Consider the following 27,161-nt stretch of genomic DNA (forward strand, 5'->3'; position numbering starts at 1 on the left):
CAATATTCGCTCCCAATATCCCCATAACAGGGTGCTATGTTCATATCTGATACATCATTTTTCATCTTAACGCATGCTGATTATTACATGTCACAGTAGCAGGATGCAAATAAATGAAACAGTCTCTTTTTTAAATTGCATGTCATGTCACAATCTATCCATTCTATGAATGCTTCAGGAACATGCTTTTTTCAAAGTCCATAGGAGAAAAAAACATACAGTTTCCATTAGAGAACAAAATCTTAACAAAGAGAACATTAATTTGATATATTCTTAAAGCTGGCAATCTATGATTAATCTCCAGCGCCACCCAAATCCCAGCACCCAACCTGACGCATGCCATGCCCCCGCCCACCTAAGCCTCATAGCTGAAAAAGCAGACTTTAGGCAATTATTATTACATTAAACTATTTACAGTAACTTGGAAATATGGCACCAAATTTGGTAGTAAAGAAAACAACTTGTGGGTTACACGTTAAAATGTTCTGTGAGTAAATACTTCTGTTTCCTGTGTAATGGAAAAAGAAGGGCTTGTTGGAATTCCATTAATTCCTTTAGTGCTTCATACTGTAGTCAGTTCTTTAAGAATGCATAATACAGTAAGAGAGGAGGGGTGCTAGTGGGGGGGCGAACGAAGGAGGGGGTGCTAGTGGGGGAGCGGAGGGCGGACGGGGTGCTACTGGGGGAGTGGGAGGAGGGGGTGCTAGTGGGGAGCGGAGGGCGGAGGGGGTGCTAGTGGGGGAGCGGGCGAAGGAGGGGGTGCTAGTGGGGGAGTGGGCGAAGGAGGGGGTGCTAGTGGGGAGCGAAGGGGGAGGGGTTGCTACTGGGGGAGTGGGAGGAGGAGGGGTGTTAGTGGGGGGAGGGGTGCTAGTGGGGGAGCGGGTGGAGAAGGGGGTGCTTGTGGGGGATGGAGCAGATGAGGGGTGCTACTGGGGGAGTGGGGACGGGGAGAGGAGGGAGGGGGTGCTACTGGGGGAGCGGGGACAGGGAGAGGAGGGGGTGCTAGTGGGGGTGTGGGTAGAGGAGGGCGTGCTACTGGGGGAGTGGGCGGAGGAGGGGTGTTAGTGGAGGAGGGGGTGCTAGTGGGGGTGCGGGTGGAGGAGGGGGTGCTACTGGGGGAGCGGGCAGACGAGGGGGTGCTACTGGGGGAGTGGGGACGGGGAGAGGAGGGAGGGGGTGCTACTGGGGGAGCGGGGACAGGGAGAGGAGGGGGTGCTAGTGGGGGTGTGGGTAGAGGAGGGGGTGCTACTTGGGGGAGTGGAGATGGGGAGAGGAGGTTTCCAGTTTGTGCTGAGGTATTGTTTTAGTGTTGATTTTTGATGTTTTTTTTTAAGGTGCATCACCTCTGCTTGGCTCCTCCGTACATTGGAGCTGCCGCGGGGAAGGAAAATAACTGAAAGAAAGTTATTTTCAGTCCCTCAGCAACTCAACTTCGCCCATCATCCCTGCTCTGACTCTGCAGAATAAAGGCATACACACTGCTTTATCTGTCGCACACACACGTGCAGGCATACCTTCTTGCATATGCACACATACATAAAGAAATTAAGGGACTATGTTGCAAAAGCAAAGGATAGCACTTTTTAGGTGAGACTTATTTCTTATTTAACTGTCCTTATTTCATATTCTTACAGTAATTAGTCCTATGTCCTCTTTTTCCAGTGTGTTCTCTTGGAAGGCACCTAGTGTCACCTAGGACTCAGAGCACAACTCCCCCTACAGTTAAAATCTAACTTTAGTAACAGCAACAAAACTGCCCTTGACGTACTTTCTCTCTCTTGTAGAGTCCAAAAAGCTCTTCTCTCCAATAATCCTCCAATATGTCCATATGAGGTCCCTCTGCGCTCCTGAATAATGTTGCAGTGTACATAGAGTTAGTGTCCCTTAGGGTGGGGGTAGCTGGGCTAAGTGTTTGTCCTCCCCAGAAAAAGCTTGCTTGGTCCAGAAGTCCACGTCCCCCCATGTGGAGGAACCTCTGTCAGACATAGGCTGACTCACTGGACTGAGTTCTGCCCAGGTTGGGGGCCTGGGACACATGCGGCACGTCCTTCTTACGCACCTCACAGATGGACTTCCTGCGGGCCTGAACACCCCTGACTGCCGTCTTGATCTTCCTCCAGCCCAGGTGGTTGAGCTCGGCCAGGTTGAGCAGCACACAGATGCCGCTCACTGCAAACATGAAAATCAGGAACACCGTCTTCTCTGTAGGGCGTGACACATAGCACTCCACCTCCTTCACACAGGGGTAGCGGTCACACTCAAACATCCCTGGTACGTTGAAGCCATACAGGAAGTACTGGCCGGCCAGGAAGCCGATCTCCAGCACGTTACGGAACACCACCTGGATGACGTAGAAGCGGGAGATGCCCTCCTGCCGCCGCACCTTGGCACTCTTGGCCTGCGTGAGCCCCCGGGACACGTTGGGGATCTCCTTGACCTCCAGGTCCTGCTCCTCCTTGCCGCTGTCGGGGTTCTGCACCAGGATGCCATTGATGTTGCGCAGCTTGCGGGCGTGGTGATCGCCTCCACGACTGTGGTGACTTGCGTGACCGTGGTCTATGTAGGGGTGCAGGATGGAGTAACTGTGGTCACGCTGCTTGGCGGACTGGTGTACGGAGTAGGTGATGAAGCATAGGCTGGGCGTACACACCAAGATGATCTGGAAGACCCAGAAGCGGATGTGGGATATGGGGAAGGCCTTGTCGTAGCAGGCCTGGTTGCAGCCCGGCTGCATAGTGTTGCAGATGAACATTATCTGCTCGTCCTCATAGACCTTTTCACCCACTATACCTACTATCAAAATACGGAAGATCACTACTACAGTCAGCAGGATCCTGGAGAGAAAGAAAGAGGGGAGAAGGAAGGGGGGAAGAAGAAAAATTCAGAATTTCAGTTGTGTTATCAGGAGTGTAAAATTTCCCTGTAAGAAATTTGTCACAGAGCAGAACAAAGAATCATTGTAAGTACTGTGATACATCATACAGTACAGTATACTGTATGATGTTACTGGTCTAATATAATTCAGTAAAAGTGCCTCGGCACTGTGTTTGCATGTTGGATTTGACTTTTATTATGTGTGAGTTAGAGTGACATCATTTGTCTTAAGCCAATAAAGGCTGTGCTTATGTACCTCAGCTCAACCATAGCAAATCAATAGAGACAAAAGTAGCTCTCACACCAAGGACAAGTTTCATCAGATGTGTGTAGTAGTGTGTGTGTGTGTGTGTGTGTGTGTGTGTGTGTGTGTGTGTGTGTGTGTGTGTGTGTGTGTGTGTGTGTGCTTGCGTGTGGACGAATCCCTCAGCTGCTGCAGCGTGTACGGAGGGGTGGAGTTGTTGCGCTCTAAATAGCATGCTCACGTGAACACACTACAGACTGTGCACACTGATTGAATCAACTCTGTTTCAACGTAATTTGTCAACATATTGTGACGTGGAATCAATGTGGACAATACATATAATTTTATTAAAGTCATCAGTATGGAATCTCATCAAGTTCCAAATGTGTTGATAGCTCTGCTAAAATGAGCACAGTTGTTTCCAAAGTTAAGCAGGGTATATAGAGGTAAGCATCTGGATGGTCTCACTGAAGTGCATTACCCCTGATATACCAGTAGGAGTCACTGTTCAGGCAGAAATCGTTGGATTGTGCCTTCACATTTAATTTAAATATACCTCTTTGTTTGGGTTGATAGCATGACGTTGGAACAATGTTGATTTAAATATACCATTTTACTATCAACATTTGAACAAGGTAGAATAAAATATGTATAATCAAATCTAAAATTCAACATGCATCATTTCAACCACCTAATAATATACTGTATATTTAATGTAGTATGTACAATATTTTTTACATTTTATGTGGAATTGTCAATGTAATATCAACATATACATAGTTCTGATGATTATATTGAAATTAGATTGCTGTAACAACCTAATAGTTAGATTAAGTCAATGTATTTACATTGAAGTTTTACTCTAATTTCAATGTTTACAACGCTATTTGAAATTAGATGAAAACATTACTGGTTGATTACTTTTTTCTAATCCAATTTTCCACGTTGATTCCATTTCAACCAGTGTGTGCCCAGTGGGTATGCAAGATGAGGGGATATCACATGAATAGAGGGCATTTCACACTCATCAACACTCCTTAGCTGAATGAGAACAACACACTCACAGAAAAACTATTCAGACTTACACATTAAAATGTGTGTGTGTTTGTGTCTGTTTGCATGTGTGCGTGTGCGTGTGTGTGTGTGTGTGTGTGTGTGTGTGTGTGTGTGTGTGTGTGTGTGTGTGTGTGTGCATGTATGCATGTGTTTGTGTGTGTTGCTGAGATTTAAGACACAAAGGAGGAAGGAAGGAAGGAGAGGATGGAGAGAAGGAGAGTCTCAGTAATTATTGTGAATAATGAACATGTGGGTCCCTGCATGAATATCCATTATGTTGCTGGCTGAGCGTAACCCCACCTGTCTCCTATCCAGCCAGCATTTCCATTCATTTTTCAACATTAGACAGATAAGACATGAGCTCTCTCCCTTACAGTTCTGCCTTTCGAGACATGAGTGGAGAGCCTAATCCCACACCCCCTCAATCTACCCAGAACTACTACATCCACACACAGACACACAAGATCTAAACGGCATTATATTGTAGGCTACTGTACTTTATCTATGCTTCCTTATGTACTACAATATGCTCCACTGGCATCAGTGGATATGTAAACCAAATTAAACCAAATCAGCTATGTTTAAAATCCACTGCTAGTGCTGCCCTGGAGCAATGCCCCGTCTCTCCTGCTCTTTCTCCCTCCCTTTCTGTGTATTCATTATTTAGCACACAATATTGGGGAAGTGTTCAATGGGACATTGATTGAGTGTGTGCACTTTATTTGGACCACTAGCCTGTAGAGTTCCTCAGAAGATGCAGGCCTCCATTTCCACTGTAGCTAAGCAGCTTAGATGGCCTCCATTTACGTGCCATAGGCAGCTACCAGTGGCTGTTCAATTGAAGTCTGTAGCACTGCTGAACACGTGCTGTCATTTTCTCTCTCTCTCTCTCTGTCCCTCCCTCCCCGTCCATATCTCCTGTTCTCTCCCTCTCTCTTCTAGTTTTTTAATAGCAGTGTCAAAGGAGACCCTGGTGTGTCTTTAAAATTAGCCCCACACCCACTCTTCATAGCCGGTTACCACAGCAACCACCTTTTGAACCTCCTCTCTCAGAGAGAGAGGAGAGAGCAAGAGATGAAAGGAACATGAGGATCGAGGGTGTAAGAGAAACAAGAATTGTGTGTGTGGGGGGTGAGAAGTGAAATAAACCTAGATAAAGGTCAGAGACAGACAAGACTTAAAATGAGAAAGATCAAATAAAATAAAATGTTATTTGTCACATGTCTTTTACACCATTTTAAAAGATACACTTCTTGTTAATCCCACCACAGTGTCCGATTTCAAAAAGGCTTTACGGCGAAAGCAAACCAAACGATTATGTTAGGTCCGAGCCAAGTCACAGAAAAACACAGCCATTTTTACAGCCAAAGAGAGGAGTCACAAAAAGCAGAAATAGAGATAAATTAATCACTAACCTTTGATGATCTTCATCAGATGACACTCATAGGACTTCATGTTACACAATACATGTATGTTTTGTTCGATAAAGTTCATATTTATATCAAAAAAATCTCTGTTTACATTGGCGCGTTACGTTCAGTAGTTCCAAAACATCCAGTGATTTTGCAGAGAGCCACATCAATTTACAGAAATACTCATAATAAACATTGATAAAAGATACAACTATTATGCACGGAATTATAGATACACTTCTCCTTAATGCAACCGCTGTGTCAGATTTTAAAAATGCTTTACCGAAAAAGCCACCATGCAATAATCTGAGTAAGGCGCTCAGAAACCAAAACAACCCAAATAGATATCCGCAATGGTGTGTAGTCAACAGAAGTCAGAAATAGCATTATAAATATTCACTTACCTTTGATGATCTTCATCAGAATGCACTCCCAGAAATCCCAGTTCGACAATAAATGTTTGTTTTGTTCGATAATGTCCATAATTTATGTCCAAATACGTCATTTTTGTTCGCGCTGTAGCAGCTGTAGAACTTTTTAGGATCTGGGGACCCATGCCAAATCTTTTCAGTCTCTTGAGGAGAAAATGTGTTCTCGTGCCCTCTTCACAACTGTCTTGGTGTATTTGGACCATGATAGTTCGTTGGTCATGTGGACACCAAGGAACTTGAAAACCTCGACCCGCTCCACTTCATCCCCGTCAATGTTAATGTGTGACTGTTCGGAGGTCGGTATGTGAATTGGAGTGGGTGTAGGGTTTCCGGCATGATGGAGTTGATGTGTGCCATGACCAGCCTTTTAAAGCACTTCATGGCTACCGACATGAGTGCTATGGGGCGGTAATCATTTAGGCAGGTTACCTTCGCTTTCTAAGGCACAGGGACTATGGTGGTCTGCTTGAAACATGTTGGTATTACAGATTCGGTCAGGGAGAGGTTGAGAATGTCAGTGAAGACACTTGCCAGTTGGTCCGCGCATGAGTACACGTCCTGTTAATCCATCTGGCCCTGCGGCCTTGTGAATGTTGGCCTGTTTAAAGGCCTTGCTCACATCAGCTACTGAGAGCATGATCACACAGTCGTCCGGAACAGCAGGTGCTCTCATGCATGCTTCAGTGTTGCTTGCCTCAAAGCGAGCATAAAAGGCATTTAGCTTGTCTGGTAGATTTTAGCTCATCACTGGGCAGCTCGCAGCTGAGTTTCCCTTTGTTGTCCGTAATATTTTTCAAGCCCTGCCACATCCGACGAGCGTCAGAGCCAGTGTAGTAGGATTCAATCCTAGTCCTATATTGACACTTTGCCTGTTTGATGGTTCGTCTGAGGGCATAGCGGGATTTCTTATAAACGTTCGGATCAGTGTCCGAATTCTTCAAAGTGGCAGCTCTAGCCTTTAGCTCAGTGCGGATGTTGCCTGTAATCCATGGCTTCTTGTTGGGAAATGTACGGGCACTGTGGCGATGACTTCGTTAATGCAGCTATTGATTAAGCAGGTGACTGAGGTGGTATACTCCTCAATGCCATTGGATGAATCCCGGAACATATTCCAGTCTGTGCAAGCAAAACAGTCCTGTAGCATAGCATCCATGTCATCTGACCACTCCCGTATTGAGCGAGTCACTGGTATTTCCTGCTTCAGTTTATGCTTGTAAGCAGGAATCAGTAGGATAGAATTATGGTTAGATTTGCCGAATGGATGGCGAGCGAAAGCTTCGTATGCGTCTCTGTATGTGGAGTAAAGGTGGACTATAATTTATTTTTCTCTGTATGACCAGCTCTGTATGATCTGTGTCGTCGTTCAGCCACATCTCGGTGAAATAAGATAGAGTTTTAATGACCCGTTGGTAGGATAGTCTTAATCGTAGATCATCCAGTTTGTTTTCCAGTAATTGCATGTTGACCAATAACACAGAGGGTACCTCCGCGTTGGACTCATTAAAGAAAACATCTGCTGAAGTGGAGGGAAATAGTGATGAAACAAATTCCTAGCAGGGTAGCAGAGGCAGACAGGGTAGAACATGTGTTACTGGGGTACAGATTAAATAGAGCAGCATGCTGCTGCAGGACTGTTCTCACACCACCTGGGCCTTGTGTGTGTGTGTGTGAGTTTGTGTGTTTGCGTAAGCGTGTTTGTGTGTGTATTTGTGTGTTTGCGTATGTATATGTGTGTGTGTACTTGGATGTGTGTGTGTGTGTGTGTGTATAATCCATGTATATCACTTGTTTGTGCAAGATGGCATGTGCGTCTGGCCGTTTGGAGCAGCTGTGAGTGTGTACGCTACACTACCTTTCATTGTGTTTGAAAATAAAATGGAAGAGATCTTTACGCATTTGGTGTTTCAGATGTGAAATGCATGCCAAGTACACTGTTACACACTCCTGCTCTTACAATACACACGTGAATGTAGGGAATAACACAAGCAAACAAACACACTCGTTTTCTCATGTACAGTCAGGTCCATAAGTATTTGGACAGTGACACAATTTGCATAATTTTGGCTCTGTCCACCACCACAATGGATTTGAAAGGAAACAATCAAGATGTGCTTGAAGTGTAGACTTTCATCTTTAATTTAAAGGTTTTGTCAAAATTATTGTATGAACCGTGTAGGAATTACAACAATTTGTACACCCCCCCCCACCACCACACACCACACACACACACACACACACACACACCATTTTAGGGGCTCAAAAGTAATTGGACAAACTAACACATTCATAAATTAAATTGTGAGTTTTGATACTTGGTTGCAAATCCTTTGCAGTCAATGACTGCCTGAAGTCTGGAACCCATAAACATCACCAGATGCTGGGTTTCTTCCCTGGTGATGCTCTGCCAGGCCTTTACTGCAGCTGTCTTCAGTTCCTGCTTGTTCTTCGGGCGTTTTGCCTTCAATTTTGCCTTCAGCAAGTGAAATGCATGCTCAATTGGATTCAGGTCAGGTGACTGACTTGGCCATTGCAGAACATTCCACTTCTTTGCCTTAAAAAGTATTGGGTTGCTTTTGCAGTACGCTTTGGATCATTGTCCATCTGCACTGTGAAGCGCCATCAAATGAGTTTTGAAGCATTTGGCTGAATCAGAGCAGATAATATAGCCCTAAACACTTCAGAATTCATCCTGTTGCTTTTGTCATCAGTCGCGTCATCAATACATACAAGGGAACCAGTTACATTGGCAGCCATACATGCCCACGCTATAACACTACCTGTACCATTCTTCACAGATTTGTTTTTAAATTGAACCTTTATTAAAATAGGCAAGTCAGTTAAAAACACATTTTTGTTTACAATTATGGACTACCGGGGAACTGCCTTGTTCAGGGGCAGAACAACAGATTTTTACCTTGTCAGGGTCGGGGATTCGATCCAGCAACCTTTCGGTTACTAGCCCAAAACTCTAACCACTAGGCTATCTGCCACACCACCACAGATGAGGTGGTATTCTTCGGATCATGAGCAGTTCCTTCCTTTCTCTTCTCTTCCCATCATTCTGGAACAAGTTGATCTTTGTCTCATCTGTCCATAGGATGTTGTTCCAGAACTGTACAGGTGTTTTTTAGACTTTAAAAAAAAACTCTAATCTGGTCTTCCTGTTTTTGTGGTAAACCCTCTATATTTACTCTGGTGAAATCTTCTCTTGATTGTTGACTTTGACACAGATATGCTTACCTCCTGGAGGGTGTTATTGATCTGGTCAACAGTTGTGAAGGGGTTTTTCTTCACCAGGGAAAGAATTCTTCTGTCATCCACTACAGTTGTTTTCCGTGGTCTTCCGGACCTTTTGGTGTTCCTGAGCTCCCCAGTGCTTTCTTTCTTTTTAAGAATGTACCAAATAGTTGATTTGGCCATACCTCATGTTTTTGCCATCTCTCTGATGGTTTTTTTCAGCCTAATGATGGCTTGTTTCACTGGCAGTGACAGCTCTTCAGGCTTCATATTAAGGGTTAACAGCGACAGATTCCAAATACAAATACCACAAATCAAATCTAGATGGTTGATGGTTTGACCGGACATGGAGGTTAGTCTGTATGAAGTGAGGAGTATTGATGTTTCTTTTCAGCAAGACATTTGACAGACACTGCTAGATGAGAAGCAATTGGTGTCCTGTTCCAAAAAGCTAATGGCAAAGACCCTTATTATACCTACTGTATCTCTGGGCTTTGAAATGTGAGAATATATAGAGCTGTGGCAGATGATTGTCCTGCCAATGTATTGAATGTATAATAGAACAAGACAAGCTTCTGTAGGGGATAGTGGGGTAAGTTGAGCCATTTTTACATTCAGCTTCACTCCATCAAGAGAAATAAAGTATTATTTCTAACAAAGACATCATATTTCAGGATGTTGAGTATCTATAGAAATAATCAGAATTCATAGAACATTACAGTTTTGAAAACATAGCTTGTCCAAAAAAAGTGGTCTCTTGGATGAACAACCTAGCCCGGGTATGGGGTAAGTTAAGCCACAGAACCGGGTAAGTTATGCCGCCTACAAATTTCTGTAATGAATGAAATATTACCATGTCTATTGTTATTTCCCAAACACAATTCAACACAATCACAACAGGTTTTTTGTTATTGAATCATTTAAAGCAGATTTTAACACAGGCTTAACACCTAGCAAAAACTGTACTTTTTTTTTTACACCTTTAACATAAGCCAGGCCCTGTTGTTACCTCATATCCCAGGAATAATGCCTTGCATTACACCTGGGAAGAAAACACTTAAATTTGCTGAACTTGGCATTGGCTCAACTATTGGCTCCACTTACCCCATGGCAAACATTTTGACTATTTTAGCACACACAGCTACAAGGATGCACTAGGTTTAGGAACTCATATAGAAGCTTAGAAAGACCCCAACTGATGTATAGAACAATCTTAAAATGATATACATTGGTTTACATACAAGCATCACAATAAATTAAATAGTTAAAAAAAAATTACCTAACTTTTTCCATGTGATTTCTCCCTTCACAGACCCCATGAAATGATTACCTCTTCCTAAATATTTGGTCGAATTATACATTTTCTGTATGGTTTCAAAGAAACAATAGTGTCTCAACTTACCCCTTTGGCTCAACCTATCCCACTCTCCCATTTATATCTCGACAACAGTAGAGTCTGTGTGTGAAAGAGTCTCTGCACTGTCAAGTTGTCACAGAGATGCTCTGAGTGAGTTTGTTTTGCAGCAGTTCCCTTGGTGCAGCCTGGTCCAGGTCCTGCTGTCACTATGAGTGATTGTCATGATCGTTCAAACACCTGCTGTGTGCTGCATCAGTGAAGCGGGCCGTGCCCAGCCATGCACATCCACACCTACATTACACTATTCAAGCTGTCTGTTCAAACTCCCACTGAATAGGACTGAATGGTTTCTATCTCCTAACCTACCTATAATCAACATGACACATGTGTTCATTAGGCCTCAATAGGGGTTCACAGCAAAGTTATTGTTATTGTCTAAATTCTTATTATTTTAATTTTCATTGACAACATTCACATTTTTGAAGTCATCAGAGACATTACTGTGACAAACCATGTCACGTTTGGCATTGATATCTAAAAAAAAAAATAAGGACACCATGAACAATGAACCTTTCTGACTATGCAACTCTAATGCTTAAAATAATCATAAAAAATCTTCTTCTCATGGACTAAAAGTCAGATTCACTACAAATGTGGTCTTTGCACTCATCACAATAGTCACTGGAGTTTGAGAAATTAAAGTTGATCCATTCAAAGATGGCCATATTATACTAGTTGATGTGTATTAGCACATACGCTAATATGCTAAAATATGCTGAGAATACTTAAAAAATCTTCTCATGAACCATATATAAATAGTTGCTGCATTCAAATATGGCTGCACTATAGATGAATGTTAGCACATATGCTAATGCTAAACATGCTCGTTAAATCTTCTTCTCATGAACCATAAGTCAAATTGACTCCAGATGTGGTACAGTATATAGACTCAATAAATTAGCCTCTAATGAATTTGATAATGTTTAGTTGCTGAATTCAAGGATGGCCCCGCTACACCACTAGATGGCACCACATCAAACCCAGCCTAAAATAACCTACGGACATGAAGCCATGAAATATGGAATGCAAACTTTATGTACAGTACCAGTCAAAAGTTTGGACACACCTACTCGTTCAAGGGTTTTTCTTTATTTGTTACTGTTTTCTACATTGTAGAATAATAGTGAAGACATCAAAACTATGAAATAACACATATGGAATCATGTAGAAACCAAACAGGTGTTAAACAAATCAAAATATATTTTAGATTTTAGATTCTTCAAAGTAGCCACCCTTTGCATTGATGACAGATTTGCACACTCTCTCAACCAGCTTCACCTGGAATGCTTTTCCAACAGTCTTGAAGAAGTTCCCACATATGCTGAGCACTTGTTGGCTGCTTCTCCTTCAGTCCAACTCATCCAAAACCATCTCAATTGGGTTGAGGTCGGGTGATTGTGGATGCAAGGTCATCTGATGCAGCACTCCATCACACTCCTTCTTGGTCAAATAGCCCTTATATAGCCTGGAGGGGTGTTGGGTCTTTGTCTTGTTGAAATACAAATGATAGTCCCACTAAGCACAAACCAGATGTGATGGCATATAGTTGCAGAATGGCAAGTCTCTTCTTCTCATTGGTGTCCTTTAGTAGTGGTTTCTTTGCTGTAATTCGACCATGAAGACCTGATTCACACAGTCTCCTCTGAACAGTTGATGTTGAGATGTGTATGTTACTTGAACTCTGTGAAGCATTTATTTGGGCAGCAATTTCTGAGGCTGGAAACTCTAATGAACTTATCCTCTGCAGCAGAGGTAACTCTGGGTCTTCCTTTCCTGTGGCGGTCCTCATGAGAGCCAGTTTCATTATAGCGCTTGATGGTTTTTGCGACTGCACTTCAAAGTTCTTGAAATGTTTCGTATTGACTGACCTTCATGTCTTAAAGTAATGATATACTGTCGTTTCTCTTTGTTTATTTGAGCTTTTCTTGCCATAATATGGACTTGGACTTTTACCAAATAGGGCTATCTTCTGTATACCACCCCTACCTTGTCACAACACAACTGATTGGATCAAACACATTAAGAATGAAAGAAATTCCACAAATTAACTTAACAAGGCACACCTGTTAATTGAAATGTATTCCAGGTGACTACCTCATGAAGCTGGTTGAGAGAATGCCAAGAGTGGGCAAAGCTGTCATCAAGGCAAAGGGTGGCTACTTTGAAGAATCTCAAATATAAAATATATTGGGATTTGTTTAACACTTCTTTGGTTACTACATGATCCCATATGTGTTATTTCATAGTGTTGATGTCTTAACTGTTATTGTACAATGTATAAAATAGTAAAAATAAAGAAAAACCCTTGAATGAGTAGGTGTGTCCAAATTTTTGACTGGTACTGTATATATCCTTAGAAGATGTGTGAATATAAAGTCACTGCAACCTTAGATGACTGCACTAGATCAGTTTGTGGCACTATAGATGCCATTGGCACCAGTGACATAGGATACTAGAGCAATAACTATTGATTGAGTGGACTTTGTCTCATCGAAATGAATGTGAGATTTAAATTATGCAGATTAACAATGGGACATATCACGGAAATAACATTGAAAATATTTCACAAATCTGAAGCATAAACCATTAGTCAAATTGACCCCAGATTTGATATATAAACTCAATAAATTAAGTACTGACTTTGAAAATTATTACCTGCTACATTCAAAACCACCATACAGCACTATACTTCACTTGTGTCATCCTTGTGGTATTGAGAGAAAACCATAGTAATACTTTCACTGATTGCACATAAAGGAAGGTAGTTCCTACATGATAGAGTGCTTGCTTTGTTATCCAACTGATCTTGTGTCCTTTCTGTCATCCTGTGGACCCCGTTCATTGCTGCTTACATCTATATTGTTTAATATATTATTGTACTGAATATGGTTGGATATTTCCATGTTTTGTATTTCCTTAGAAAGACACAGGTTATTAAGTTTCCCTTCCATCTATTAGACTCTGTAGAATTCACATGGTTGCTTTTCCTGCGATGCTTGACTGAGGTTATGTGATGGTGGTGCACAGTGTGAGTTTTACTGCAGTACTGAACTGTTGGTTTATGCAAGTGTTGGACTGTCTGGGTGTAGGTGTGAGATGGTTTGGGATTCCGTGTGTGTGTGTGTGTGTGTGTGGTATTCTGCTGTGGAACAGGATAATCAGCATGCAGTAGATTGCTGCATTAGCAGAAAGCAGTGGAAGAAGGTCATCTAGAAACATCAGTGTTGCTAAACCCTGCAGAGAGAGAAATGCCCATACATTAGAGCAAATTAAGGGAAGAATGCCCTTGGGCCCTCACCAGCAGAATATCCGATGCCCACTGCAGATGATCAAAAAGATTTAATTAGAAGTTCGCCCTGCTTTTTTGAAACCTCTTCAATCAAGCCAAAGGCATAATTTACACAAGGCCATTGATTGAACTGTTTTAACTGGTCCAGAAGATCAAGGATGGGGATCCAGGCCCCACATCTACACAGCGCTGTACTACGGCATCAAAGCTCCGGCCTCAGTTCCCTCACAGCAAGACATGCTGAAAAATGATTATGTCTTACATCAGTCAATCTCACACTGGCTATGTTTACACAGGCAGCCCAATTCTGATATGCTTTTTACTAATAGGTATTTTGACCAATCAGATAAGCTCTTAAAAATATCTGATATGAAATAAATCTAATGTGATTGGTCACAATACCAATCAATGGAAAAAATATAATTTGGCTGCTTGTGTAAATGCACCCACTGAGTGCCCTACAGTGTGTCCTATACCTGGTGCTAACATGTGTCCTTTGTCCTGATTGTGTCCACATCCTGAATATCTGTCAAATAATTTGCATACAGGAAGAGACCGGCAAAGAACGTCTTCATCACTGGTACATTAATCTGGGCAGGCTGTTTCTATAGTAACGCTGCTTGCTGTGTATTTTCATTATGAGTAAAAGTCTAAAAGTATTTGTTTTTAAATATAGTTAAGTATCAAAAGTAGATTAAAATGTATGAATAATTCAAAATTCCTTATATTAAGCAAACCAGACGGCACAATCTTCACACTCCAACAGTCAGACATAATTTAAAAACAAAGCATTTGTGTATAGTGAGTCCGCCAGATAAGAGGCAGTAGGGATTACCAGGGATGTTCTCTTGATGAGTGTGCAAATTGGACCATTTTCTGTCCTGCTAAGCATTCAAAATGTAATGAGTACTTTTGAGTGTCAGGGAAAATGTATGTAGTACATCATTTTCTTTAGGAATGTAGTGAAGTAAAAGCAAAAGTTGTCAAAAATATAAAAAGTAAAGTACTGATACCCAAAAACTACTTAAGTAGTACTTTAAAGTATTTTTACTTAAATACCTTGCACCACTGGTTAGCGCCAGGTATAAACAAAGCTCTTGAAAGCCACAGGATTCGAAGTATATGACGAAACTATACTTTCAATGTCTAACTTCTCCAGATCTGCATTGCATATGTATTGCAATTGATCAGTGCTCATAATGAGCATACACAGCAAGCAGTGTGCTTATACACAGTTGTGAGTCCAGATTAATGTACCAGTGATGAAGGCCTTCTTGGCTGGTATGCAATGTGATGTGAACCACCCTGCAGCCTCTAGCGATCCACCACAGCCAGGTCTCTAACTGGAGACCCAATTAGCTCATCCAGCTAAAGAGCATGTCTGATTGCAGCCCAAGTGGATAATTGAGTCTCAAAAGCTATCTTTGGATTCAGCATGACATTATAATCACAAATCGGAGCAGGCTACTAGAGCTCTTAAAGTTATGCTGAAAGGAAGAAACAGCCAGTAAACTGAGTGTAGAGCCGGTGTCTGTTGAAATATCTGCAGTGTGAAAATGGTTTATACTTGAAATGGTGTGTTGGTAATATTGCATAGCTTTGAAGACATTCTATCCAATGCATTTGATGTATAGCCTCTAAATGCTCTGTAGCTGTCCTGTATTGCTTCTACAGTATATTTCAGTTTAGCTGTGTAGGCTGCCTAACCTGTGTGTTCATAACTCCAGTGTTAGATCCTATGGTAGCTCATGTAGTAGCTGGTGTGTTGGCTGGACACGCAGGCCCTGGCTCTCCCAGAGGCTCTCACACACATTCATCCACACAGCAGCTGTTGCCATCAGCCTCAAGGGGCAACACCGGCCCTGAGCACTGACACCAGATGCACTGGGAAAACACACACATCACGCACACACACACCTCAAACACATACTAGCACTCACAAATAGGCATGAATACAGACAGAACTAGCAGTAACATATACGTTATGGACAGTGCACTAACACCAAGGGCACAAAAACAGAGACCTGTCACATAATGTTCAGCCACACATACTGGACACCCAGAGTGAAAATGTCATTTAATCTCATATGGAGCATGTCTCCATAATAAGACATAGCTCATTTCTGGTGGCAGAACATAATGAATGAAGACCTGACCAAGCACAGAGATTAGAGAGCTGAATTACATTACAACTCTATGGCTATCACACTGCAGATGCATCTCTCTCTCCCTCCCTCCCTCTCTCTCTCTCTCTCTTGCTCTCTCCTCCTCGCTCTTTCTGTCTCTCCCTCACTCCTCCTCTTTCTCTCCCCCACTCCTCCTCTTTCTCTCCCCCATCTCCCCCCATTTCTCTTGCTCCCACTCTCAATTTGTGTTTGAGCTAGTTAAAATCCCATATTCTCCTCCCTAAGTATAGTTTTCGGTATCTCTACTTTACTTTGCTATTTAAGCAACATTTACTTTTACTCCACTACATTCCTAAAGAAAATAATGTACTTTTTACTCCATACACTTTCTCTGACTCCGAAAAGTACTCGTTACATTTCAAATGCTCAGCAGGACATGAAAATGGTCCAATTCATGCACTTATCAAGAGAACATCCCTGGTCATCCCTACTATCTCTCATCTGGCGGACTCACTAAACACAAATGCTTTGTTTGTAAATTATGTCTGAGTATTGGAGTGTGCTCCTGGCTATCTGCAAATAAATAAAAAACAAGAAAATTGTGCCATCTGATTTGCTTCATAAAAGTAATGTGAAATTATTTATACTTTTACACTTTTAGTTAAGTATATTTAAAACCAAATACTTTTAGAATTTTACTCAATTACTATTTTACTGGGTGACTTTCATATTTACTTGAATCATTTTCTATTAAGGTATCTTTACTTTTACTCAAGTATGACAATTGGGTACTTTTTCCACCACTGCATGCCACTGATCATGATAACAACCTGTGCTGCCTACTCAGATCGTCTGCACATGGAACCGTCCCCTCTTTTCCTCCCTCTCCCTCTCTTTCCTCCTCCTTCCTCTGTGTATTCATGCTCCAAACCCCTCTCTTTCCTCCTCCTTCCTCGGTGTATTCATGCTCCAAACCCCTCTCTTTCCTCCTCCTTCCTCTGTGTATTCATGCTCCAAACCCCTCTCTTTCCTCCTCCTTCCTCTGTGTATTCATGCTCCAAACCCCTCTCTTTCCTCCTCCTTCCTCTGTGTATTCATGCTCCAAACCCCTCTCTTTCCTCCTCCTTCCTCTGTGTATTCATGCTCCAAACCCCTCTCTTTCCTCCTCCTTCCTCTGTGTATTCATGCTCCAAACCCCTCTCTTTCCTCCTCCTTCCTCTGTGTATTCATGCTCCAAAACCCTCTCTTTCCTCCTCCTTCCTCTGTGTATTCATGCTCCAAACCCCTCTCTTTCCTCCTCCTTCCTCTGTGTATTCATGCTCCAAACCCCTCTCTTTCCTCAGCCTCTGCAGCTTTATCCCTTCCTCCTCATCCGTCCATCTCCTCGTTTCCATTGTTTCATCTCTCCCTGATCCACTAGTCCTCCATTATCCCCTCTTTTCGCACCACTCCTCTCTGGCACTGTCCCCACAACAGCATTGCAGTGAAAATGATGCATCAACACACTTCCTTTCACTTTTACCTGCAAGGTGTTTAAATCTGATTTAATACAAGAACCCCCAGGCTTATTCTCTCCTGGAAAAGCGCATTACAGCTTTGTAAGAGAGATCACAGGTGGTTGTGTGTGTGTCAAATGGAAGCAGAGAAAGAGGGGGAGGTGAGCGAAAGGTTAAAGAGGACAGTTAGGACAAACACACAGAGTATACACCACAGTGACGGCAGGAGGAAGGCAGAGACTTGATTTGAAGTTAGGAGATAATCTAGTCAACAGGATTATACCAGAACGGTCACATATACATACCTTCTAATCCCACATTGCACAGGTGACAGGACCCTGATGTATAATGAGTTTACCAGAAAAACTTCTCTGAAATAGCAGTCTGACCACATGAAACACAACTTCACAGCCTTACACTAACACATTACAGTAGTTTAAATAAGACTCCTGCTAGCCCGACGACACACTTAATTATTCCGCTGCTTTGTGAGACTGCCATCATTGAAGTAATTTGCGGTGGGGCACTGTACAAAACAAAGTCATAGGATCATTTCTAACCAATCAGAGTATCAAAGCCAATTACTGCTGTATTTGTGTTCTGGCTCTGGCCCAGCCCATCGGTTTCTGCACTAATCAGATGGCCCTGAATGTGTTCACATTCGGTGAAGGGTCGGGGAGGTACTCAGATTCACACTCACTGCGGAGAAGAAACGAACATCTGTGAGCATATCATTTGGCTGGAACAAGGAGTCTGGATAGCCAGGCAACCTGTATACACTATGTACAGTGCATTCTGAAATAATTCAGACCCCTTGACTTTTTCCACATTTTGTTATGTTACAGCCTTATTGTAAAATTTATTAAATTGTTTATTTTTTCATCAATCTACAGACAATACCCCATAATGACTGCAAAACAGGTTTTTATATTAAAATATGTTAGAAATAAAAAAGCAGAAATGTCATATTTACGTAAGTATTCAGACACTTTACTCTGTACTTTGTTGGTGCACTTTTGGCAGCAATTACAGCCTCAAGTCTTATTGAGTATGACGCTACAAGCCTGGCACACCTGTATTTGGGAAGTTTCTCCCAGTCTTCTCTGCAGATCCTCTCAAGCTCTGTCAGGTTAGATGGGGAGCATCGCTGCACAGCTATTTTCAGGTCTCTCCAGAGATGTTCGATTGGGTTCAAGTCCGGGCTCTGGCTGGGCCACTCAAGGACATTCAGAGATTTGTCCCGAAGCCTCTCCTGCGTTGTCTTGGCTGTGTGCTTAGGGTCATTGTCTTGTTTGAAGGTGAACCTTCACCCCAGTCTGAGGTCCTGAGCACTCTGGAACAGGTTTTCATCAAGGATCTCTCTGTACTTTGCGCCGTTCATCTTTCCCTTGATCCTGACTAGTCTCTGCGGCTTAAAAACATTCCCACAGCATGATGCTGCCACCACCATGCTTCACCGTAGGGATGGTGCCAGGTTACCTCCAGACGTGATGCTTGGCATTCAGGCCAAAGAGTTCAATCTTGGTTTCATCAGACCAGATAACCTTGTTTTTCATGTTCTGAGAGTCCTTTAGGTGCCTTTTGGCAAACTCCAAGTGGGCTGTCATGTGTCTTTTACTGACGATTGGCTTCTGTCTGGCCACTCTACCATAAAGGCCTGATTGGTGGAGTGCTGCAGAGATGGTTGTCCTTCTGGAAGGTTCTCCCATCTCCACAGAGGAACTTTGGAGGTCTGTCAGAGTGACCATTGGGTTCACCTCCATGACCAAGCCCCTTCTCCTCCATTTGCTCAGTTTGGCTGAGCGGCCAGCTCTAGGAAGAGTCTTGGTGGTCCCAAACTTCTTCCATTTAAGAGTGATAGAGGACACTGTGTTCTTGGGACCTTCAATGCTGTAGACATTTTTTGGTACCCTTTTGCAGATCTGTGCCTCGACACAATCCTGTCTCGGAGCTCAATGGACAATTCCTTCGACCTCATGGCTTGCTTTTGCTCTGACATGCACTGTCAACTGTGGGTCCTTATAAATCATGCCTTTCTAAATCATGTCCAATCAATTTAATTTACCACAGGTGGACTCCAAGTGTCAAGGATGATCAATGGAAACAGGATGCACCTGAGCTCAATTTCGAGTCTCAAAGCAAAGGGTCTGAATAAGGTATTTCTGTTTTTATTTTTTGCACAAAAAAAAAACAATTATGTGGAATTGTGTGTCGGTTAATGAAGATTTTATTATTATTATTATTATTATTTAATCCATTTTTTAAATAATGGTGTAACGTAACAAAATGTGGAAAAGTAAAGGGGTCTGAATACTTTCCGAATGCACTGCATATATCTAAACACTAAGTCCCATAGCTGTAATAGCTATAAGCATCTAAGTTCAGGCAGAATGGACCAGCACAGAGATATCAGTTACCGCTAATGCCTAGAGGCTAACCAGACAGTTCTGTTGGCCAAACAGATTGAACATGGCCCAAACACTAAGGGATCATTTACAACACACCCTCATGTCCACATCAGCAGTATTGAGCAAGCTACTGGAGCAACCAGAGGAATCTATCTAGGCTACCGAGGGACAAAGGTACAAACTCCCAGCCATCAAATAGGAGACAAATATCTGTGGTGCACTATAGGGCCACCCATTTCACAATTCACATTACCACTTATTTACATTTGACATTTGAGTAATTTAGCAGACACTCTTAAAAGAAAGTGTAAGTGAGTGTTAGTTCACAAAAGGCATTTTATTTGGGGGGGGGGGGGTTGGATTATTTAAGATACTCTTTGAAGAGGTAGGGTTTCAGATGTTTTCGGAAGATGTGCGGGGACTCTGTCCTAGGTTCAGGGGGAAGCTGGTTCCACCGTTGGGGTTCCAGGACACCGAAAAGCTTGGACTGGGCTGAGCTGGACCTGCCCTCCGGTAGGGGTGGGATGCCCAAGAGACCAGAGGTGGCAGAACGGAGGGTTGGGGTGTATGGTTTGAGCATAGCCTGAAGGTAGGAAGGGGTAGTTCCCCTTGCTGCTCCGTAGGCAAGTACCATGGTCTTGTAGTGGATGCAAGCTTCGACTGGAAGCCATTGGAGTGTGCAGAGGAGCGGGGTGACATGGGTGAACTTGGGAAGGTTGAACACCAGGCGGGCTGCAGCGTTCTGGATAAGTTGCAGGAGTTTGATGGCACAAGTGGGGAGCCAACAGCGAGTTTCAGTAGTCCAGACAGGAGATGGCAAGTGCCTGGATTAGGGTCTCCGCCACTTCCTGTGTGAGGTAGGATTGTACTTTACAGATGTTGTAGAGCATGAACCTGCAGGAGCGAGTCACTGCTTTGATGTTTGCAGAGAATGACAGGGTGTTGTCCAGGTTTACACCAAGGTTATTTTCCTCTGGAAGGGGGACACCGTGCAGTTTTCAACTGTGATCGAGAGGTCTTTGAACGGGCAGACCTTCCCGGGAGGAAGAGCAGCTCCGTCTTGTCGAGGTTGAGCTTGAGGTGGTGGGCTCTCATTCAAGCTTTGATATCTGCTAGGCACGCAGAGATGCGTGTCACCACCTGGGTGTCAGAAGGGGGGAAGGAGAAAAGTAGTTGAGTGTCATCCGCATAGCAAGGATAGGAGAGACAATGTGAGGATATGACGGAGCCGAGTGACTTGGTGTATAGAGAGAACAGGAGAGGGCCTAGAACCGAGCCCTGTGGGCCACCAGTCGTGAGAGTATGTAGTGCCGACACAGATCCTCTCCATGTCACCTGGTGGGAGCGGCCTGCCAGGTAGGATGGAAGCCAAGAGTGTGCAGAGCCTAAGACACCCAGCCCTGATATGGTGGAGAGGATCTGATGGTTCATGGTTTCGAAGGCAGCGTATAGATCTAGGAGGATGAGAACAGAGGAGAGAGAGTGAGCTTTGGCAGAGCCTCCTTGACACAGAGAAAAGTAGTCACAGTTGAATGACCGGTCTTGAAGCCTGATTGGTTAGGGTAAAGAAGATCGTTCTGAGAGAGATAGCGAGAGAGTTGGTCTCTCGCTATTTCTCACGTCTGGTATAGAATGTGGAAACACCACAATGCCTTTTACACCACACATATAGATGCTACAGAGGAAGATGTGACAATTAATAAAAGGAATGACCAAAATTTAGCTTGAGGAGTATTAGTCTTGAAGTCTGTTTGATATGGGGTAAAGCCTTTCTTGTCGGGCCTGTAAAATGCATGATCAACAGCAGCGCTCAGATTAAGTATAAAAGACAAGAACAGAAGTCCATGTCTGCATTAATAATGCTCTCTGTCAGACGCTGCAGACAAATTGAGAGAGTTGTCTCTGCTTCTGAATTGTTTCATTCATTGATTAATTCTCTGATTAGTTTATTCCTCTTTTGCACCAGACAGGCTATCAATGATTCCAGTTGCCAAACAGAGGTTTGATCTCAACTCAAAGGAGATGTGAAGAAAATTCAGATCCCTTATATCAATCGAATGGCACTCAGACACATGGAGAGATATATATACACCAGGGGAGGCTGCTGAGGGGAGGACGGCTCATAATAATGGCTGGTACAGAGCAAATGGAATGGCATCAAACACGCGGAAACCATGTGTTTAATGTATTTGATACCATTCTACTGATTCCACTCCAGCCATAACCATGAACCCGTCCTCCCCAATTAAGGTGCCACCAACGTCCTGTGGTATACACTCTCACCTATTTGGTTTTATTGTTTGTGTGGTCTACTTCATTTGTATCTTTCTGAACTTTGATCTACTCTAGCATGACCCCAAACCATATGATGCTGAATAACATGACAGAAACTACTATGGTGATACCACACCACAACCCTACATTTAACACCTTGAACATTGTTGAGGGCGACATCTTCATAGTGCAAAAGCACTGTCCAACGTGAAAACCTCATAATTATCTGTCAACGTGATTTAATTTGAAACTTTTCTTAAACAATTTGCATTATGAAGAGGCTATTTATGTATTGCTCAGTTTAGTAAACTCAAGTTAAATAATCACCTCCGATTTGATTATTTAGGTGATTATGTAACTGAAGTTTAGTAAACTAAGCAATACATAAATAGTTGCATCTTCATAATGCACATTGTTGAAGAAAAGTTTAAAGTTAAATGATATAGTAATACATTCAGCATTATTACATCAAGGGAAATGTAGTATTCTTTCTAACAAAGATATCTGCATATTTTTTAGGGTGTTGTGTATCCTTGGAAATAATCTGAATATATGTAAACATAACAGTTTTGAAAACAGCTTGGCAAAAAAGTGGTCTCTTGGCACAACTTGCCCCGAGTCTGGGTACATTGTGCATAGTGATGGGGTTAACATGGGGACACATTTCTAACACTTTGTACTATTTAAAAACACTTTCAACATAAGCTCAGGCCCTGGTGTAACCTCATAACCCAGTGACAATGCCTTGCATTTCGCCTGGGAAGAAAACACTTCAGTTGTGGCCTAGAAGGGGGCGAACCCAACTGAAGAATGAATTTGACATCATTCGAACTTGAGTAATCACATGAATGCGAGGTGTCTTCAAAATACTATGCATAAAACGGACAAAATGTAATCATCATTTGTATGGGGTATATTGATTAGCCATTGGCTCAACTTTCCCCTGGACAGATGGCACAATTGACCTTAAAGGAACTATTTTTACTAGATTAGCCCACAAATCTACAAGGATGCACTTTCATCATAGGTTTAGGACCTCATATTGTAGCTTATAGAGATCTCAACTGCTGTATAAAACATTATTTAAACTATCTACTTTGGTTTACATACAAGCATCATGAACTTCTAACACAATACATTCATTTGACTTTGTGAAAATCTGTTTTTTGGATCTAACTTGCTTACCACTTTCCACATATGGTTTCTTCCTTCACAGACTCCATGGAATGACAACCTCTTCCTAAATATTTGGTCACTGATTTTGTGTATGGTTTCCTAGAAACAAGGGGTGGCTCAACTAACCCTTTGGCACGACTTACCCCACTCTCCTCTACTGTATATAGCCTTCTAGCCACACACTCTGATAGACGTTATGCACACACACACACACACACACACACACGGATGGGAGAGAAGGTCAGGCGTTGCCCTAGCGGCAGGGGACTACCTGGGGTTGAGGTTAATGAGCACAGCAGTTCAGTTGGCCTCCATGCTAACACAAGTAGCCAAGCTCTGTAGCCAAGCTCCCCAGCTCAACACGGAAGGACAGAAAGAGAGAGTACACTAGATTTCTTCTCTACTGGACTGTACTTCAAATCATACAGCTATATATTTCTCTGGGTAAGCAAGCATGTGGAAATGGCAATGTTGTGTGTGTGTGATTATTCTGTACAGATGGTGAGTGCAGTTTACCAGTAACTCACATTGTGGTTAATGGGTGGAAAATCACACTTTGAATTTGACTAATCACACAGGCGAGAGACAATGAAGCAGATTTTTTACACCCCAGATTAAAAAATAATCTATTACAGAATGTTTGTACTCAATGCTAATTGGACTCCAATCTGTTCATGCATGACCTTCTGCCACTACACTGCTGTAACTAGAGAACACACAAAACCAGAGAAATTACACAAAAAGCAATCTCATCTCCTCCAAGTTCAGATTCATTTTTTCCACCTTCAACTCCTCCTCCAACTCATGCTGCTCCGCTCTCTTCCACACTTCCATTTCTGTCCTCTGTCTCGGTATATCTCTCTCTCCTCTTCTACTAGAGATCCCCCAATGCCCCTCCATCAATACCAGTGCCAATAGTTGAAATCAACATTAATTAACCCTAATGCCTTGTAATACCAGTTATTTATTATGTTCAATTAGCTTGTCCCTTAACTAATGATGGCCTAACAGACAAGCTAAATTCCTTTTGTGCTTACTTCGAGGCAAGCAACACTGAAACATGCATGAGAGCACCAGCTGTTCTGGATGACTGTGTGATCCCGCTTCCGTAGCAGATGTGAGCAAGACCTTTAAACATTCACAAGGCCGCGGGGCCAAACCGATTACCAGGACGTGCACTCAGAGCATGCGCGGACCAACTGGCAAGTGTCTTCACTGACATTTTCAACATCTCCCTGACAGAGTCTGTAATACTTAAATGTTTCAAGCAGACCACCATAATCCCTTAGCCCAAAAATGTGAAGGTAACCTGCCTAAATGACTACCCCCGTAGCACTCACGTCGGAAGCCATGAAGTGCTTTAAAAGGCTGGTCATGGCTCACATCAACACCATCATACTGGAAACCCTAGACCCACTTCAGGGGAGGGAAGGGGAGGCAGAGAGTAGAGGCTACTGCTGAGACACACACACTTTCAATCAGAAAAACACAATCATCACACAAACATGAAAGAATTAAGAATAAAAAACTTTTACACGCACGCACGCACACACACACACCGAGGTGATGAGTGGCAGGAAAGTCTTACCTCCCAATCATGGTAGAATGTTGCTGGACAGCAGCCTCTAGCAGCCGCTCCAGAATGGTCCACTCCCCCATGGTCATCGAAAGACAGGTTCAACCTACAGAGGAACTGGGGCTCTGGGGCTCTCTCCCGATTCCTTCCCCTCCTCCTGGGCTCAGCGCTCCAGCCAGAGGGGGCGCATCCGCCCCCGTCCCACACCAGCTTCTCCTGCCCTCTACTCGTTGACCTGGCCGATGGTTCTCTGTAGGAGTGACTGTGTGGGGGTGAACGTGTGTCCTCCCTCGGTTGGTCCAGTTCTGCTCTTCCCTTCCTGACAGAAGAGCGGTGCCGTCTGCCTCTCCTCCTCCCTCCCTCCCTCCCCCTTCCTGTGCAGTGAAGCTTGTCCCCCCCTGCCGCAACACTCAGATCTATACTATAGCTCACTGTATCTGACAGCCATGATCTCGCTCACTCTCTCTCTCTCCTTCTCTCCCTCCTCCTTTATATCTCCTTCCTCCCCCTTTTTCTCCCCCTCACTCTCTCTCTTCCCTACCCCCTCTTTCTCCTTCCTCCACCCTACACCCAGGGCTCTCCTGGTACCTCATATGCACTCCCTCCCATCAGTGCGAAGCTCTTGTCCTTGCATTGTGTTCAGTACCTTCCCTATAACCTTCCTTCTCAGACCCAGCACACTGCACCCAGCTGACCCTTCCTCTGCTCACCTCCATGCAGAGCCGTAGATACACTCACACACACTCTATGACCAACTGTCACTGCCTGGGATCCTTACTGCATTTACTACGCTTGAATGTAAAGACACATTTGCAAATAAAGCTCCTGGCATGCACAGTATTGCTTACTGAATTTTCTGGTCATGAGACACGGTGGCTCCTCCCCCAATCACGACAAGAAACTGTAAAAAGCCCGCCGGCACACACACACTCCCTCAGTAACAAATCAACTGCCTTGCTGCATGCACCGAGGCAGTGGTGCTGCAGACCTGTTGTCCTGTATCATCCCTCTAGCTAATTCCAGCAGAGTCCTCAGCCTGGAGTCAGGTCTATCGCAGAGAGCAGGGATGAGTGGCTATATAGTAAAACTATTTCTGGGTTCCATCATCTCGTTCCTCTTCTTTCACTCTCTTACTCACTTTGCTCTTTCTCTCTCCTCGCTTCCCCCTCTCCTTGTGTTTGTGTGTTGAGCTCACTCTCTCTGTGATTACTTATTTCTCTCTAGGTCTCACTCCTGTTCCTCCCTATCCTTTCTGTGCGCGCTCTCTCTCTCTCTGCTTCGCTCTATCAATGTCACACTCCGTAAGCATGCCACACACCCCCCCCCACCTTCTCACTTTCTCTCTACCCTCCTTCCTTCTCGAGTAAATGTGCTTGGATTGCTACCCTGATCGCTGCTTTACTTGTGCTTGCAATAATTCCTCCCTCCCTTGTGCCGTCTCTGTTCTCTCCCCCTATGCTATTGGAATAAGCGATTCTACCGCCACCTCTCCTTCCCTGCTTTTTTCGGTAATCCTCCTTCTCAGTGTGGAGTCTTGGTAGAGCTATCTTTCTCTCTCACTGTAGTTCTGTCTCCCATCATCCTCTTGTACACATGGTCTCTCTTTTTTATCTCACTTTTGTTCTTTCTGTTACACATCACCCTGCTAGTGCTTCTGTTGAGAGGATTACAGGTGAATCATGGTTCTGCACCCCCCCCCCTTCCTCCACACCTATTTAGCTCTGCAAGAGCCCTATCATCTCCCCTCCCCTCCTCATTCACTTAATCACATTCTGTCCATTTCCCCTTCTCCATTCCATCCCTTCTGTCTCTCTCTCTGGAGAGATGAGCACAGTATAGTATTCTGCCATGACATTGAATACTGCATTCATTAGATTAATATTATGACGGTGTGAGACTGTATATACTGTAGGCTACCCCCACCCACAGATACACACGCTCTACCACACCTGTGCATTGCCAACAGTAACAGCATCAAGCGGAAGATGGGCAGACAGATATATGGAGTCTTGGACCATAAGGAGAAATAGAGGGAGGTGAGAGGGAGGGGGGTTGGTGTTCAGATTGCGTGCAGGTTTGTGAGAGGTGAGTAGAACATGTGCCTGTGATGTCATGGTAACAGTGCATGCATTGTTATAGCATTCA

At 43.4% G+C, this 27,161-nt stretch overlaps 1 pseudogene; it reads right to left on the reverse strand.

Annotated features, from left to right (window-relative positions):
• Positions 1–831: 831 nt before the first annotated feature.
• LOC115105682 (gap junction delta-2 protein-like) lies at positions 832–25,294 on the reverse strand (annotated as a pseudogene).
• Positions 25,295–27,161: the final 1,867 nt, after the last annotated feature.

This window comes from Oncorhynchus nerka, linkage group LG22 (assembly GCF_034236695.1).
Source record: "Oncorhynchus nerka isolate Pitt River linkage group LG22, Oner_Uvic_2.0, whole genome shotgun sequence".
NCBI classification, from domain to species: Eukaryota; Metazoa; Chordata; class Actinopteri; order Salmoniformes; family Salmonidae; genus Oncorhynchus; species Oncorhynchus nerka.